The following is a 14,218-nucleotide window of genomic DNA, read 5'->3' on the forward strand; positions in this document are numbered from 1 at the left end:
ATTCTTACAAAAATAATAGGAACACACCCCCTGGACTTGAAGCCATGCTTAAAGAATTTATTAGTACACAAACTTCTTTTAACAAATCTGTTGAAGAAAAGCTTGGGAAAATTGATATACTTGCTTCTAAAGTCGATAGTCTTGCTGCTTTGATGTTGATCTTTTGAAATCGAAAGTTATGCCTAATGAAAATCATCATAATAAAATTACTACTACAGCAAATGTCATCCAAGTTAGAATTATTGAGAATATAAGATTGATGGCCGAATTGCGTGCTAGGTGGGAAAGAGAAGAAAATGAAAAAGAAGATAATATAGCTAAAGTTTGGACTATTACCACCACTAGTAATGTTAATGCTACACAAGTTGCTGCACCTCCTACTATTACTAATAAAAGAATTGGTGTTATCAATGTTTCCACTTCCAATGCAAAGCGCGAAATGCACTGAAGCTGCTAAAGCTATTTGAAACTGCGTGTGATAAAACTGCTGAAATTTTTTCCAACATTGGGGATGATGATCCCATTGCTTTAGATTATAATGGTTTGAATTTTGATGATTGCCAGATCTATGAAGTTATAAATTTCTTACAAAAACTTGCTAAAAGTCCTAATGCTAGTGCTATAAATTTGGCTTTCACGAAACATATTACAAATGCTCTCATAAAAGCTAGAGAAGAGAAACTAGAGCGTGAAGCTTCTATTCCTAGGAAGCTAGAGGATGGTTGGGAGCCCATCATTAAGATGAAGGTCAATGACTTTGATTGTAATGCTTTATGTGATCTTGGTGCAAGTATTTCTGTTATGCCTAAAAAAATTTATAATATGTTTGACTTGTCACCGCTGAAAAATTGTTATTTGGATGTTAATCTTGCTGATCATTCTACAAAGAAACCTTTGGGGAAAGTTGATAATGTTCGTATTACCGTTAACAATAACCTTGTCCCCGTTGATTTTGTTGTCTTGGATATTGAATGCAATGCATCTTGCCCCATTATATTGGGAAGACCTTTTCTTTGAACTGTTGGCGCTATCATTGATATGAAGGAAGGTAATATTAAATATTAATTTCCTCTCAAGAAAGGTATGGAACACTTCCCTAGAAAGAGAATGAAGTTACCTTTTGATTCTATTATTAGAACAAATTATGATGTTGACACTTCGTCTCTCGATAATACTTGATACACACTTTCTGCGCCTAGCTGAAAGGCGTTAAAGAAAAGCGCTTATGGGAGACAACCCATGTTTTTACTACAGTACTTTTTTTTATATTTGTGTCTTGGAAGTTTTTTACTACTGTCGCAACCTCTCCTTATCTCAGTTTAGTGTTTTATTGTGCCAAGTAAAGTCGTTGATACCAAGGTTCATACTAGATTTGGATTACTGCGCAGAAACAGATTTCTTTGCTGTCACAAATCTGGGCAAAATTCTCTGTAGGTAACTCAGAACATTATGCCAATTTACGTGAGTGATCCTCAGATACGTACGCAACTTTCATTTAATTTGAGCATTTTCATTTGAGCAAGTCTGGTGCCTCAATAAAATTCGTCATTACGAACTGTTCTGTTTTGACAGATTCTGCCTTTTATTTCGCATTGCCTGTTTTGATATGTTCGATGGATATTTCGATTCCATTGACTTTCAGTAGCTTTGTGCAATGTCCAGAAGTGTTAAGAATGATTATGTCACCTCTAAACATGTATATTTTGATTGTGCACTAACTCTCTAATGAGTTGTTTTGAGTTTGGTGTGGAGGAAGTTTTCAAGGATCAAGAGAGGGAGATGATACAACATGATCAAGGAGAGTGAAAGCTCTAAGCTTGGGGATGCCCCGGTGGTTCACCCCTGCATATATCAAGAAGACTCAAGCGTCTAAGCTTGGGGATGCCCAAGGCATCCCCTTCTTCATCGACAACATTATCAGGTTCCTCCCCTGAAACTATATTTTTATTCCGTCACATCTTATGTGCTTTGCTTGGAGCGTCGGTTTGTTTTTGTTTTTGTTTTTTTTGAATAAAATGGATCCTAGAATTCTTTGTGTGGGAGAGAGACACGCTCCGCTGTTGCATATGGACAAGTATGTCCTTAGGCTCTACTCATAATATTCATGGCGAAGTTTCTTCTTCGTTAAATTGTTATATGGTTGGAATTGGAAAATGATACATGTAGTAATTGCTATAATGTCTTGGATAATGTGATACTTGGCAATTGTTGTGCTCATGTTTAAGCTCTTGCATCATATGTTTTGCACCCATTAATGAAGAAATACATAGAGCATGCTAAAATTTGGTTTGCATATTTGGTCTCTCTAAGGTCTAGATAATTTCTAGTATTGAGTTTGAACAACAAGGAAGACGGTGTAGAGTCTTATAATGTTTACAATATGTCTTTTATGTAAGTTTTGCTGCACCGCTTCATCCTTGTGTTTGTTTCAAATAGCCTTGCTAGCCTAAACCTTGTATCGAGAGGGAATACTTCTCATGCATCCAAAATACTTGAGCCAACCACTATGCCATTTGTGTCCACCATACCTACCTACTACATGGTATTTCTCCGCCATTCCAAAGTAAATTGCTTGAGTGCTACCTTTAAATTTCTATCCTCTACCTTTACAATATATAGCTCATGGGACAAATAGCTTAAAAACTATTGTGGTATTGAATATGTACTTATGCACTTTATCTCTTATTAAGTTGCTTGTTGTGCGATAACCATGTTCCTGGGGACGCCATCAACTACTCTTTGTTGAATATCATGTGAGTTGCTATGCATGTTCGTCTTGTCTGAAGTAAGGGAGATTTACCACCTTTATGGTTAGAGCATGCATGTTGTTAGAGAAGAACATTGGGCCGCTAACTAAAGCCATGATCCATGGTGGAAGTTTCGGTTTTGGACATATATCCTCAATCTCATATGAGAAAATTAATTGTTGTTACATGCTTATGCATAAAAGAGGAGTCCATTATCTGTTGTCTATGTTGTCCCGGTATGGATGTCTAAGTTGAGAATAATCAATAGCGAGAAATCCAATGCGAGCTTTCTCCTTAGACCTTTGTACGGGCGGCATAGAGGTACCCCTTTGTGACACTTGGTTAAAACATGTGCATTGCGATAATCCCGGTAATCCAAGCTAATTAGGACAAGGTGCGGGCACTATTAGTATACTATGCATGAGGCTTGCAACTTGTAAGATATAATTTACATAACACATATGCTTTATTACTACCGTTGACAAAATTGTTTCTTGTTTTCAGAATCAAAGCTCTAGCACAAATATAGCAATCGATGCTTTCCTCTTTGAAGGGCCATTCTTTTACTTTTATTGTTGAGTCAGTTCACCTATCTCTCTCCACCTCAAGAAGCAAACACTTGTGTGAGCTGTGCATTGATTCCTACATACTTGCATATTGCACTTGTTATATTACTTTACATTGACAATATCCATGAGATATACATGTTATAAGTTGAAAGCAACCGCTGAAACTTCATCTTCCTTTGTGTTGCTTCAATGCCTCTACTTTGAATTATTGCTTTATGAGTTAACTCTTATGCAAGACTTATTGATGCTTGTCTTGAAGTACTATTCATGAAAAGTCTTTGCTATATGATTCATTTGTTTACTCATGTCATTTACATTGTTTGGATCGCTGCATTTATTACATATGCTTACAATAGTATGATCAAGGTTATGATGGCATGTCACTCCAGAAATTATCTTTGTTTATCGTTTACCTGCTCGGGACGAGCGAAAACTAAGCTTGGGGATGCTGATACGTCTCCGACGTATCGATAATTTCTTATGTTCCATGCCACATTATTGATGATATCTACATGTTTTATGCACACTTTATGTCATATTCGTGCATTTTTTGGAACTAACCTATTAACAAGATGCCGAAGTGCCGATTCTTTGTTTTACTGCTGTTTTGGTTTCAGAAATCCTAGTAAGGAAATATTCTCGGAATTGGACGAAATCAACGCCCAGGGTCCTATTTTGCCACGAAGCTTCTAGAAGACCGAAGAGTCAACGAAGTGGGGCCACGAGGTGGCCAGGAGGGTAGGCGGCGCGGCCCCACCCTTGGCCGCGCCGACCTGTCTCCTGGGCCCCTCGCGACGCCCCCTGACCTACACTTCCTCCTACAAATAGCCTTCGTCGCGAAACCCCCGATGCAGAGAGCCACGATACGGAAAACCTTCCGAGACGCCGCCGCCGCCAATCTCATCTCGGGGGATTCGGGAGATCGCCTCCGGCACCCTGCCGGAGAGGGGAATCATCTCCCGGAGGACTCTACGCCGCCATGGTCGCCTCCGGAGTGATGAGTGAGTAGTCTACCCCTGGACTATGGGTCCATAGCAGTAGCTAGATGGTTGTCTTCTCCTCATTGTGCTTAATTGTCGGGTCTTGTGAGCTGCCGAACATGATCAAGATCATCTATCTGTAATTCTATATGTTGTGTTTGTTGGGATCCGATGAATAGAGAATACCATATTATGTTGATTATCAATTTATATCTATGTGTTGTTTATGATCTTGCATGCTCTCCGTTATTACTAGATGTTCTGGCCAAGTTGATGCTAGTAACTCCAAGAGGGGGTATTTATGCTCGATAGTGGGTTCATGTCTCCGTGAATCTGGGGAAGTGATAGAAATTTCTAAGATTATGGATGTGCTGTTGCCACTAGGGGTAAAACATTGATGCTATGTCCGAGGATGTAGTTATTGATTACATTACGCGCAATACTTAATGCAATTGTCTGTTGTTAGCAACTTAATACTGGAAGGGGTTCGGATGATAACATCGAAGGTGGACTTTTTAGGCATAGATGCATGCTTGGATAGCGGTCTATGTACTTTGTCGTAATGCCCAATTAAATCTCTCGTATACTCATCATAATATGTATGTGCATGGTCATGCCCTCTTTATTTGTCAATTGCCCAAGCTGTAATTTGTTCACCCAACATGTTGTTTATCTTATGGGAGAGACACCTCTAGTGAGCTGTGGACCCCGGTCCAATTCTCTATCTTGAAATACAATCTACTTGCAATACTTGTTCTACTGTTCTCTGCAAACAATCATCATCCACACTATACATCTAATCCTTTGTTACGGCAAGCCGGTGAGATTGACAACCTCACCTGTTTCGTTGGGGCAAAGTACTTGGTTTGTGTTGTGCGGGTTCCACGTTGGCGCCGGAATTCCCGGTGTTGCGCCGCACTACATCTCGCCGCCATCAACCTTCAACGTGCTTCTTGACTCCTACTGGTTCGATAAACCTTGGTTTCTAACTGAGGGAAACTTACTGTTGTACGCATCACACCTTCCACTTGGGGTTCCCAACGGTCGCGTGCTGTACGCGTGTCACCGGTTCTCAAAGCACCTCTGGGACAGGCCTGGAGGAACACCCAAATCAGCAGTTTCTCCGGGGTCAGACCTATTGTCGTGCCATTTTGCACGCCCGCGGGCAATAGTTGCACGCGTGTAGAAGCGCAGGAGACAGCGCGTTGTCTTGGTTCTCGCTCCCCACTTCCATCACCGCTTCGTTCCTTCTCTTTCCCCATTCTCCTGGCACAGACAGCACCGTCCTGTCCTATCAACCGCCGCCATGGCTTCCTTGCCTCGTCCGCCTCCTCCTCCGCCATCCTCTCCAGCATCGACGGATCCAGCCGTACGGACGAAGGCCACCAGGTCCAACGAGGCGCTCATGCGCCTCGTCCGCGAGTATGAGGCCGGAGGCGGCAACTCGGCGGTGCAGATCAATGTCGGCCGCGTGCCGGTGTTGAATCGACCATCGTCGTTCGCGAGAACGAGGCCCTCCGGCGTCGCAACCCGGAGCGCCGCCGTCCTGGCTCTTCAAGCCACCGGGATTCGACCGGCGGATCCGTTGGGACGGGGGGTTTTGCCCTGTCCCCACTAGGGTTTCCGATGGCGAGGGCGGTCGCAATGGCGACCGGTGCACCGGGCTCCAGCAGGGAGATGGAGCCCCCGCCGGGGTTTGCGTCGACCCCGATGCACGCGGCGATTCCATGGGGCATGCCGCGTCCGCCTGCCCCTATGGCATGCCTCCCATCGCGCCGCCGCCGGGGTTTAGCCGACCTCGTGCTCGGCGGCAGACGACAACACCATCGGCGCCCCGCTTCCCGACCGTTGCACCGTCTTCGTCGCTGAGGACCTACGCTCCGGCTCCACCCCTCCTCCACCCGGATTTGGAGTGCGACCTCCTCGAGGACCTCCTCCACCTCCTCAGAGTGGGCCGCTGTCGCTCCACCCAATCTTAAGTACCTTCACTCAATCTCCTTGTTGCTTGTTTACGTCGACTAGATGACATTGTAGATGCGAATGTAGATAGGATTCATTGCAATATGCTTGCCATGCCAAGCTCAAGTACCATCATGGACTTGACAATGTCAAGTCCATGACACTGCTCAAGCACCTGGCAATGCCAAGCTCAAGCACCATGATTGGCTTCACAGTTCTTGTTCTTGGCATTGGCACAATGTCAAGTCCATGACACTGCTTGTCCATGACAATTCTTCTGCTTGGCAATGACATTGCTTGGTTGTGCTTGTGCTTGTGCTTGAGCTTGGCATTGCTAGCTTGTGCTCTTGCTTGTGCTTGTGCAAGTACATGTCATTGCTTGGTTGTGCTTGTGCTCCAGCTTGGCATTGCTTGCTTGTGCTTGTGCAAGTACATGCCATTGCTTGGTTGTGCTTGTGCTTCAGCTTGGCATTGCTAGCTTGTGCTCTTGCTTGTGCTTGTGCAAGTCCATGTCATTGCTTGGTTGTGCTTGTGCTTCAGCTTGGCATTGCTTGCTTAGCTTGTGCAATTCCATGCTTCTGCTTGTCCATGCCATTGCTTGCTTGTGCTTGTGCAATTCTATGCTTCTGCTTGTCCATGCCATTGTTTGCTTGAGCTTGACATTGCTTCCTTGTGCTTCTGCATAACTGGCCCTTCCTCGAACTGTTCTCGGACGGGCCCATACTGGACGCTATCGACTATGCCGTCCGTGTGCAGCTGCGTGATCCCAACGTAGCGTTCATCGAAGCCCACCACCAGATCACAGCGTCGAGGCTTCACGCCGGCCGTCCTGCTGACCTGGGACACGCTGCCAATCAGGGTCTGTCGGCGTTCTTCGTCCAGGTGGAGAGCCACGACCTCCGTGCCCTCGCCGTCCCGCCATACATGGAGCAGCCCCTGATCAGGAAGTACAAGCTCAAGAACAATGCCCCCCGGTGAAGATCTGCTTGTACTTGGGCGACCGTTGCGAGTGGAGGGTGCAGCTGCAGTGGACAGGGCAGCGCGTCGGGTTCATCAAGTCATGGAGCGAGTTCTGCGCTAAGATTTTGCTGCACGTCGATGACACGCTCGTCTTCACCCCTCAGGACGATGACTTCAAGGTTGTCGTCTTCAGGAAGAAGACGTCCTGCTCCAGCGTCTTCGGCTGCAAGAGGCACCGCAAGGACCCTTTTGCTGATCCTCACCGTTAAGGTGCTGCTACTCCACCGCTGCCTATGTTTATGTCTGATCCTGTTAGTTCTGCTGACCTCTAGGAGGCTGATAAACACTACTTTTGTGCATATCTCACTATTGTGCTGGCATCTAGGAGGCTTTTGAACACTGCTTTTGGACCTGGGGAGTCTGCCCCCAGGTTTAGGCAAGCGTCTTACCACTCTGACGCTAGATTAGGACATGTGAAGTACTCTGTTCGTTGTGTATAAGTGTTTGTTGTGCTTATGATCGTGTTTGAGCTGTTTGTGTGTCGTTATATGATGGTAAGGTCACCATATTTGAATGTGGTGAGGAGAAGCTGTTGTCAGGGTGCCCAAAATAGCAACCAAACACATGTGTTGTGGCTGAACAGAGATGGAACGATATCTCCAGGCATCCAAACAATTTGCAACTCTGTTTGTGCCGGTGCAGCACAGACTACCAAACGATGGGCCAAAAGTGTCGGCGGCCCGTTCGCAATGCGCAGAGGCGTCCATCTCGCTGCGCCAGGCATGCACGATTTGGCCCGGGCAACCAAATGCGCCCGATAACACTCCCTCTGCATACTGGTTTTCTGGGCCCCCAGCGGAATTTGGAAAATTTCTAAGAATTAGGCTCAAATTAGCACTAATTAGGGAAAGTTAGTCGCTATTGTGACCCCTTTCTTTTTGAAATTGCTCCCACCGATGCATCTTCTCCATTTAAACCCCAAATTGGCCTATGCGTGCCTTTGCATGCTGTTGGGGGAATGACCCCCGGTATGCCAAAGGCATGCCAAACCGGATGGTTTGAGCCATCAAGATACCGGTTTAATGTTTATACCGAAGCATAAAGATAAGTGTTTGGCTAAGTAAAGTCAGGCCGGTATCCCCAAGAGGGGTATACCGGGACCGGATGAAGAAGACACCGGGCTACCGGAAAGAAGAGCATGTCGGCAAGACTGGTCAAAGATTCTCTTCAGAGCTAGAGGACAAGGATGAGCTAAGCAAAGTGGCTTTAATCGAAGCCCTGGCGCCAAAGAGAGGGATGACGCTAAAAGAAGCCGAAGGACGTCAGCCTCCCTGATTAAAGAAGACCCCGGCGTCATCTATGATTAAAGTTACTTTGTAAAGTAGTTTGTCCAGTCAAAGATGCCATTAGGGTTTCTTGCTCTGTAAGTGTAATATCCCATGATTTGGGGTTACAGAAATAGAGGAAACAGATGTGTGCATTGCATTCATGCATAGAAAATCCGGGGAATTTTCGCGCTTTTGTATAAAATTGTCAAAAGGATCGAGGTTTCTCTTACATCGGTGGAATTGAGTTAGTCATCGATGTGGGTGCGACAAATTTCGACCTGAACTTTGTGAACTTATGTGTTTTGGGTAGAACCAATTTGAATTCAAATAAAAATGGATAATATGAATTCAAATGAGAAATTGAATTGAAGTTTGAATTCCAAGCAAATATATACATCACACTATATGAGTGACCAACATAACTGAGAATCCATAAGAGAAAAATCATTTGGACTTTATTACAATAATAAACAACAAATCATTTACAATTCTCATAAATAGAAAATGAACTTACAAATGAAATTGAAATGTAGAACAAGTCAGGCAATGCACATAATAATACATTAAAGGAAAACATTTCTTTATTAATATCAACACAATAATACAAAGTCTTTACAAAAATAATAAAGAATAAGAATATAGTTACAATTACTACTATAAGAAAAGAAAATCAAATTCTAAACTAAACTTGAAGATCATCATCTCTTGTTCAAGTGTGCACCTGCAAAACAAACAAAGAAAAAAGTAAAGTAAAGCCAAGTGGTTATGTCAAAAATAAAGAGAGATGGAGAAGGCAGATATTTTCATCTGCCGAGCTGATCCATAAGGGGAGATGCACACAGTCATATCCAGCAGCCATGCAAGCACACAGCTTACACATTGCATGCATGTCTTGCTGTCGACCAAAGACAGCAAGGGGGCCGGGTATAAAGGCATGTTACTTGTAGCTGCCTATGAACCACACTCTGATCATGTCCATCAACAGGATAAGGGTAGCCCAAGAACATCAACTTTTCTCCATCCAAACCTCCAGCAACCATCATGAAATGAATCAGGAAAATAGTAGTATCACCAATCCAAATCAGAGCAAGTATCAAGATCAGGAGGAGCAGGCTCAAGTCGAGGTGGTGAAGATCCAACAAATCAGAAGATTAGCAAGATCATCATCAACAAGCCAATCTACATCAAGAAGCTGGAAAGAGCCTGGAACAAGCAGATCAGGAGCTAGGAGGAGGTGCAGTCAAATAAGCAGTCGATCAAGATTATCAACACCAACTATATCACTTTGCTAGAACAGGTTAATCCAATGATTTAACATAAGCATCTCAGCATACTAGCTTGCACAACTAGGATCAGGGGAAATAAAGAGAAGAATACACAAATAGTACACTCCATTTATCAACCCTTCAACTAGACTCTGTCTAGGAGGATTTGAGAGATGGATTTCTCTCAGATCTGGCATAGAAGTGCTATGCCCAGTTCATCACAGAGGATCTTATAAAACCATAATACTATATCTATTCTTATCAATAGGAAGTGCCTCAGCCTTTGCATCATAGGCTGGGCCAACATATCAAGCCAAATCTGTTCTTATCAGTGTTAGATCACAAAAAATGGGCAGGGACATATAGCAGCATATCATGTTGTTTAGATCTACTGCTATGTACACTCCACCAGGGAGGCATCACAACAGCAGATCTAAAAGAAGCAGAAACCACCAAGTTGTTCAACACAAGCACATCAAGCTAATTTCCTAGCTTGCATAGCCAGCAACCATCCAAATTAACCACTGTCATGTGGACAGTACAACTCCAACAAGTAGCCACACTTGCAAATCTTACCAAATAAATTTAAATCATTTTCCTAGGTAATTCAACTAGGAATCATCGCTAGCATATATTCACTGTCATGTTGGACAGCTACAAAATCTCTTTATAAGCAACCAATATGTCCATGGGAACTACATGATCATGTAGGTACATGATCAGATCATCTAAAGCGTCTACCAGATAATGATCAATTCATATATGAGTGGAAATAATCCACTACAACATTTCAATGAATAAAGCATTACCAAGAATTACCAGCATAATAAGTTGCTTTCACACATCAGCTAGATCACAATATAACCATCTAGAACTGAACCAAAAGTTCAGTTAACCTTCCCCATAATTCAGTAACACCCTCACAACATAACCAGTATATCCAGTTCATCAAATGGATGAACCAGGACAACTACGAACAATTATCATTCCAGCAACAGAGTTCTCCAATCATGGGCAGTACTATAAATATAAAAGCACGGATCATTTAGAGACATAACGACACGTGCTGGGATGATTCACTCATCCAAATTGAGGCATTGGATCAAGCACAAGGTACCGGATCATCTAGCAGCATTACACCATATATGTCACCAATATCACCCCATAACCATAAGCTTCAGATAATCAACTGAATGAACTAGTACAGCTACAGACTAGTAGTAACAAGATAATAGTAGATATGAGCACAGGGAGAAAAGGGGATTAACTCACATTGCAGTAGTAGCAGTATAAGGAGGCGTTGACGACAGGGTTGCGTCTGCGGCACCGTCCAGCCGGCGTCAAGGATGAATTAGCAGCAACATCACAACCATCACAGCAGCACCAGCAGTACACGGATACTGGGGTTGCACACCAGTGACCGTCCCGCCGGCGTCGAGACGGTGGTCGACACATGACCATCAGCTTCACCGCACCACTAGTACACCGCCACTTGAAGAACCAAAGCAGCAGGGCAGGGCGGAGCCGAGCTAGGGCTCGGGGCGCTCAAAGAGGAGGTCCATTTCGCCAAGGAGAGATAGCCGGAGGCGCGGGTGCGCGAGCGCCGTGTCGGCGACCTAGCCATCACAAGCTAGGGTTAGCCACAAGGTCGTGTGCGAGCACGGGACAGCGTCATGGTGGCGGGTGTTGACGGGGGAGTTTGTGGCGGAGCTGGGCCGGTCGACGGCGGTGGTGGATGCGACCGGCAGAGCCGTACGGCGGCGCGTGCGTCAGCGACGCACAGGTGCGGGGCGCACAAGGGGAGCCGAGGAAATCAAATCGATGAGGGCGTAGAGTACCAGCGCCAATGGGGGTTTCGTGCTGGAGAAGGAAGCGGAACAACGCCTGTAGAGGGGCAGCACCGGGGACGGCCGGCGGCGGCCAGGGCAGTTGGTGGCGGCGGAATCACCTGGAAGTCGCGTGCGTGCGTGCGTGATGTGGGGATCGATAGTAAGAGAAGTGGTCGTGTGCGTACAGGACTTCTGCGTGAGTGCACTTGGGCTGGGTCCAATGACTCCAATCCAATTAGGCTAGGAGGCACGTGTATTCTATTAGCCCAATTGACGTTAATCTTAATAATTAATCCACTAGTGTGTATGTGTGTCCTAATCAAATTAATCAAATTAGAATGTACAGCCCTATATAACTATATTAATGTAAGCTAGAATCCTCATTTGATTATAATTTATAAACTATAAAATTTTCTAAACTCAAATACCAAACAAATATTTTAAAATAAATATTCGTTGGTTTCTAACTTCTAAAAAACAATAGGAACATTATTCCTGTTAAAATTAATGCTAATTGCTAGAATGTTAAAAATATTACTTCAACCTTAATCATGTAATAAATGTCTTCATTATATTCTAAACATGAATCAATAAATAACTCTTAGTTGTTGATCTTATAAGAGTTATTTAATTCATTTTTTAATATAAAATAAATGTTAACCTTCTAACATTATATTCTAGCACTTTCTTATTTTTTTAGCTATTTACTATAAACTTTAGTTCCTTAGTCAATAATTGTTTATTTAAAGTTATACCTAATCATAATACATTCTTAATTCAATGTCATAAACACTTAAAATATGACTTAAGCCCTAAACATATATTAAAGGAAAAAAATAACCTTCTGCAACTGTCTTTGTGTATCAATAAGTAAAACAAGATGCATGTTCATATTCTATTAAAAGCCTTTGGTACAAATTAAAATTGTTTCTTCCATGTCTTCACCCTTTCTAAGTAATTCTTTCATAATAGTTAAGAAAATATAATAAGCCTTGGAGCAACTATTTTAGGACCCATGTTAAACAAATACATGTCCTATTCTACTAGAACTCTATAAACTTTAGATGCAAGATAAATTGTTAAAGTAATGTCTTCATCCTTGATAACCTTATGTGGTCAGTAGTAGAAGATAGATGAAAACTCTAAATTGTTACTTCTTGGTCATTAATCTTAGTCCACATCCCTTTGTGTAACACCCCTCTTACTAACTATAAAATCAACCATGTTTTGTAATGTCAATATACTTTACTTTATGTGTTCATACTTAACTAAATCATGCAACTACCAGATGATTATTAAACCATCTTGTTTTAAATCCATCTAATACCTATCTAGGTAACTAAATTGGGAATCATGGTAAACCCTAGAAGCACATAGCTCCTATTTGTAGTATTTCTTGTTCATTAAGTAACATGTTCTTCAAAAGTTGTTCTTTTGAAGTAAATACCAAATAATCATTAACCATGCCCTATAGGACTTAAACCCGACAACTTGCTATTTACTTATTTTACAGGTTACTATGCCTTGGTGTGTATGATTATTATTATACATTCTACTACTTGTTTATGATACCAAGTAACAAAACCCTAATAAGAACCTTGTTTGTGAATCACTCTAAAAGTGCAACACACCTTGAACTAATCATTACCACTCACTAATCCTAAATCATCGGGATTAGGTCACGCTTAGAACGATTGCATCTCATACTTATGCATTATTGCATCCTTGCCAATCTTTTAAACATCGTCCTTACGGACGATGATGCTATTTCAGAATTTGGAGTTATTGCGTATCGAAGACCTTGCCTCGCATAATCTTGCAGTCAAGAAAGGCAAGTTCATCACTTGCTCATGTCATTTGAGTATCTTTATCAAATTACTTGCAAAGTACTATGATTATCACTATTGCATAAAAACCAAAACCACTATTTTCATAACTATGAATATGACTATGTGGTGGGCAATGGAACCATGGATTGTGTTGATATGGTGGAGGTTCCATTGCAAGGGTTTATATCCATCTAGGATTAAACAACAAATGTCGTCCAGTGATTCTTGTGCCGTAATACCCGTGTTAACCATAAGATCCGGAGTGGGACGGAATAGTCAATTGTATTTCCACCTCTTGTACATCAACGGATGCGCTTTACCGTAGACCCTTGATCCAAGAGAGGACAAGTGGTACCCTTGATCCAAGAGAGGACAAGTGGTAGGGTGGGGGTCCCGATGAAGTCCCCATGGTTATTGCGGTCTATGATGGGTTGCAGCTACCGGCGAAGGAGTTCATGGTAGAGACCTGAACTGTTGTCGTGGTCGGGGTCCGTCCCTAAGTGGTGTAAGTGGACCGACGAGGACCCAGGGTCGGAGTTTGCAACAACGGGTGGGTGTATGAGGTAGCGGAGGAATATGATTGGCTATGACCTTATACCGGGCCTCACACCAAAGGAAGTGTGGACGGGGTGTACGCCCGTTGGCACCAAGGTTAAGATCTCTTATGGGTAAAGCAACACACCTCTGCAGAGTGTAATGAATCGTGACCTGTCACTCCCCGTTCCGGGATATGGAACTGCGAACGCTGCTGG

This window comes from Lolium rigidum, chromosome 4 (assembly GCF_022539505.1).
Source record: "Lolium rigidum isolate FL_2022 chromosome 4, APGP_CSIRO_Lrig_0.1, whole genome shotgun sequence".
Lineage (NCBI taxonomy): Eukaryota > Viridiplantae > Streptophyta > Magnoliopsida > Poales > Poaceae > Lolium > Lolium rigidum.